This window comes from Pyrgilauda ruficollis, unplaced genomic scaffold (assembly GCF_017590135.1).
Source record: "Pyrgilauda ruficollis isolate IOZ18807 unplaced genomic scaffold, ASM1759013v1 scaffold5, whole genome shotgun sequence".
Taxonomy (NCBI): domain Eukaryota; kingdom Metazoa; phylum Chordata; class Aves; order Passeriformes; family Passeridae; genus Pyrgilauda; species Pyrgilauda ruficollis.
This window is the reverse complement of record NW_024526599.1, coordinates 96,444-101,369: the sequence shown is the minus strand read 5'-3', so window position 1 is coordinate 101,369 and position 4,926 is coordinate 96,444. Positions and strand designations below refer to the sequence as shown.

The window sequence follows — 4,926 nt, the reverse complement described above, 5'->3', positions numbered from 1 at the left end:
AAGAAAAAAATGAAAGAAAAAATAAAAGGGAGTTACCACCCCTGCAGTAATGCTTTTCCTAAAACCTACAGCTGAACTGGGGAGAAAGTTACTCACTATATTACTATACTAGACCATTGATTTATATTGCCTAAACACAAACACTCAGCTAAAACATTCTACTCAACCACCATTCACCACCAACTCAAGCATACGTGATGCAGCTGTGTCTGTGCCAGGGCTGCTGCAGGAGCAGCAACATCCCTGTTCCTGGCAGGATGAGGAGGGAGCAGAACAAGGAGGAAAAATGGCATTCAAATATTCAATAGCAGTCAAAAAATTTGTTAAATGAGATTAGTACATTCCAGCTAATAGATGAAAATGACTTCATACTTCAGGCATCTCGGAATGTTTAAAGGCTTACAATAGGTAAGTATTACTTTAAGGAAGCACCACATGGGATCACTTATTATGAAATCAGACTTCAAATTAAACACATGGAAAAGAGAAATGCTTTGGTAATTTACTCTACGCCTACCTCTAAAACTCCCTGTTTCATCTTCTGCGCTGCCTGCTCGGTTCTGTGTCAAATTGTCTCCTAATGTGCTCCTAAGTCCTGCCTGTCTCTTGTTACTGCACAGGCGTGTGCCAGGCAGCAAGCCAGCCAGAGACATGTGTCCTGCTGGCTAACTGATCCCAGCTGATTCCCTGCCTCCTGGAGTTAGTGTGATCCACCAAGGCAGCTGAACCACCCCTCACCTCCACACCTTAATCCTGAGCACACCTGCGTTATGCCAGTGCTGGCGCAGTGCTGGCCTTCAAGCTGGTGCAACTTCACCCAGAATAAAGACTGTTTCAATATTTAGGCTAATTGACTCCAGCCTCAGATTTTCCATACAAACTTCCCTGTTTCCTTTAAAGTTGGTTAAACTCTTCTTTGTGAGAAGGAACAATAAAATGAAACTTACGGGGTTGGCCTATTTGCATAAATTCAAAATGAAGTGAACACAGGAGTTTAAAAATACTTTCTTTAATCATTTCACATCCATATGTGGCATCCTAAGATCAGCATGAGTAGAAAAGGAATAATTCTTTGAAAAGCACCAACTCTCACAGACACCAGTAGAGGTTCCTCTTCGGTTTTGAGCTGCATCACCTCCATCACCAGGGCATCCACGGAGAGCAGTGAGGGCTATAGTGGCAGGCATTAACTGCTTTCCTCTAACAGCTCCACCACAGCATCACTGCCTTTCTCTTCCCTACACATCAGCAGATGCAGAACACACTGCAGAGCTGCACATACCTGTAAACACAAAGCCCTTTCAACTCACTACCTCCAGGACTGAATTCACTGTCACTAATAGCTAAATGCCTCCCCTTGAGCCTGTTGGGAAGATAACCTGACGTATGTTCATATTCCGACAGTCCACCTACCAAAACACACATATGACTTAAAGACGTGCAGCACACAGAACTTACCTCAGAGTGGAGCTTGGAAAACAAACCACTATTTCTCAGGCAGACCTAAACCAGTCTCTCTGCCAGGTTTCAGTTCCATATTACGGCAGCCAGGCCCTCACACAAACCGGCCATTCGAGAAAGGCTCCAGAAGCAGTGAGGCTGATGCTTTCCTCTCCTCCAGCTTTACACTGGATCCATATCCAAATGACGTCCACAGCTCCATAACAGCCCAACTGAAAACTGAGTTGTCAACTGCTTCCCCAGAAAGCTCACAAGTTAGAACAAATCTCTAGAGACTGGAGCTATTTGGTAGCAATCAGAGAGTGGATGAATTTCTTAGACATGCACAGAAACAGCTTCATTGAAACTCTCCCAAGCCTGGACCAAAAAGGTTTTTTTAATCAGATTTAGAGCCTCTAAATTTCAATTCATCCAGCAGAGAAGCATAAAGACACTGACATATTAAGATAAACAGGGACAAATGCATCTTCCACAGGCAACAAGTACCATAAAATACCAAGATATTTACGGTGATCCACATCCTTTTATGCACCTATAAGCAGCAAACAGGATTTCATTCACGTATCCTCCATTTAACCTATGAAACTGCACCACTTCTTCACTATGCCAGTCTATCTTCTCTTCCTCCCCAGCTTAAATCTAGAACACTCCTTCATTCTGTACCTTAATAAATAAGTCCCAAACCTCGACAGCAACTTTGCTTCAGCACCCAGCCACTCACCTCCTTTATTCAATGCAGAAAACCAGAGGCTGCTGCTCAGCAGAAGTCAGCTTCTCTTTTAGTGTTAAAGAATTAAAATAACTAACTGCACATCAAGCATTACTGTAGCTCTTTAGAGAAAAACCAACTTCACAGAACAGATCCATTCTCACCCATCTTGAGAAAAAGGAGCAAAACCTTCCCATGGCATGCCAAGAGCAATCCCATTTGTATTGCATCACCTGTGTTACAAAGGTGTTAAGGATCAAAGCCACAATTTTGCTGGCTAAAAAAAGATAACAGCATCATATCAACAATGCTTTAGAACTGCCATAAATGCTTCTGTGCATGTCTCAAAAGAAACCACATATTTTCTTTCTATTGTTTTATTTGCAAGAGTATTTGGAAAACCTTTTATTTCAAAAGTGAAGAGAGAGGGACTTCCCTCAGAGATCTCTAAACTCTAACACCTTTCCTTGACACCACTTGGTTTGTAATCTAAAGAAAAACATTGCAAGAAGTCTATAGATTTCCTTTTGGGCTTCAGGTTCCTTTCTCCAGCAAATCTTCTCTTTTATTGCCTCTCCACTGTTCAGTCTTACAGATTTGTGCAAGCCCTCTTCTTCTTGCACTCTAATTCCTATTCAGCTTAGTCTGAGCCACTTTTCTTACACTCTTCTCTACTTTTGGATGTAGAATACCATGGTCAAGTAAGAACTCGACAATTCTTTACAATGCATATTTTGTTGTCGGTGATGCTTTTAACAGCAGGGTGAAGATTCCATGTTTTAATATTCTTTGCTGCTGTATGTTGAGCGTGAAAACACTGCCAAAGGAGCAGCACTGGAGAAGGGTATGAGTGCCATGGAGCAGCATGTGCCCAGTTCTCTGCTGCTCCTTTTAGAAAGGCTGGGCACCTCTCCTTGCTCACATGTGTTCAGCTTGATGGATTTTTTTTCTGGAAATTTTCTCCTGGAGTGACTGAGAAGGGGCATCTTTAAGATGATTTGGAACAGTCAGTGTTTTACAGCTCCAAAAGAAATTAATACAGTCCATCAGGAGCCAGCAAAGACTTTCATTGGCAATCAGGAATCCCATTAATAACATTTCTAAAAGTACAAGTAGAATCCCATCTTCATTACCTCAGTAATCCTGGAAGGAAGAGAAGCCAAAAAACTTGTATGTTTAAAATTTTAGTTATGTGTTTTCCTTCATGTTTCTCAAGAGACAAATCTGCCTGCCTTTTTCTGTGTAGCATGAGAGCCAAAGTTTTCCCATGCATTTCATTCCAACTTTGTTCTCTATCTTATACCTTCATTAGTATATATATAACTTTTGTGGTTATACGTGGTTGTACAATACAGTTCATTGCACTGAACTATGCATTCTCACTTTTAAGAATGTCATATGAAAAAAAGGTCACGGGTCAGTCCTAAAATAAATTTTAAAGTAAGCTGTTCATATAGACACATGCTATGCAGCTTAAATAGCAGGCATACTATGCTTTGTCAGCAAAACTTATCTTTGGTAGCAGTTCTCCTCCTTAAAACTGAGTTTCTAGAGTTACCTCTCAGCATCTGCTTCTCTTTTCTTGCTATCTATAAGCTGATGTCATTAATATATAGGTTATATGGTTGTACTAATTAATTCTGCTTTTTTTTTTTTAAGTAAGTTTCTGATATATGATATAGTAGAAAACATGGTGGAAAGTACCTGTGGTTAGGCTGAAAAAGAGAGGTATCTGGACTGGCTTCACTTTTGTGCAGAGCACCATGGAAAGGGCACTCAGGAAAATGCTGCAGGCGCTGAAGCCTCTCAGTGCCTCTCCTCTTCCTCACAGACTGAGCTCCTCTTACAGCGTTGCTCCTCATAAAACAGGAACAGTAGAATAGGCCAGTGTCTGAAGTACAGCCACCTATAGAGGGAACATAGCCAGCAGCTGGAATGCAGCAATTCCCAGTAGTTAGAAATTGTTGGAACAAGCCCTTTCATATTAGCAGTTTGTGCGCATTCAACAAAATAAGAGATTTCATGCAGACAAGTTTCAGTTTTAATTGTTAAGTTCTATATTACCTTGAATAATAAGTTATATATTATTACCTTGATAAGGTATAATTATCTTGACTACATTCACAATTATTTTGTCCTTGAACTCCTATGATATTGACTCGTACCTCTCTGTTTCACCTTGTTTCCTCTGCTCTTCTCTACTTTCACTGCCTTGCTTAAGCAATGCCTAATTTGCCAGCAAAGGTCAGGGTCTGTTTGCACCTCCTGTATGTCCGTTCGTTTCACATGACAAGGATTCCTATCAACCACCTCAGTGTTCTTTAACAAGCAGCCTGTTTGTTTATGGCTTGTAGTTCTGAAATTTCACCTTTTATTTCAGCTAACTGAAATGAGAGAAATTACTCCTGCTATGCCTGTGCCATTTCTTTTTTAGAATTCATCTCACTCTTGAGGAATCTCTTCATTCTGTGAGCAGAAACAGGAACTGGTTCAGTTACAAGACATTTCTCTACAGTCAAATTAAATGTGAGTTTTCTAGTACTGCCAAATAAAGTATTTACATTCCATTAAAAACCACTTCATAATGAGCTATGTCCATCCCATTAGTGCTTCCAGTTGCCCCTGAATTATGGTTCAAGCTAATGTATTGATTTTTTCTTTTGTTTAAAGCACTGTACAAAAACAGGATGTCTTACAAGAACTGGCAGTGAAACCTGTGATCATTAAAAATCCAGTACTACATTTTGCAACATTTT

At 40.4% G+C, this 4,926-nt stretch overlaps 1 long non-coding RNA gene across 4 annotated transcripts; it reads right to left on the bottom strand.

Moving 5' to 3' along the window:
- Positions 1-1,037: 1,037 nt before the first annotated feature.
- On the bottom strand, positions 1,038-4,420 carry LOC121360378. 4 transcript variants are annotated; one of them, XR_005956192.1, is made up of 4 exons: positions 4,336-4,384; positions 3,875-4,100; positions 1,459-3,313; positions 1,038-1,282 (listed from the first exon to the last, which is right to left on the bottom strand). It is a non-coding gene; the product is annotated as an uncharacterized LOC121360378 (long non-coding RNA). The 4 variants fall into 4 exon arrangements; XR_005956191.1 differs by having other exon boundaries at positions 1,038-3,313; positions 3,875-4,076; positions 4,336-4,420; XR_005956190.1 differs by having other exon boundaries at positions 1,038-3,313; positions 3,875-4,076; positions 4,262-4,392.
- Between the last annotated feature and the right edge of the window lie 506 nt (positions 4,421-4,926).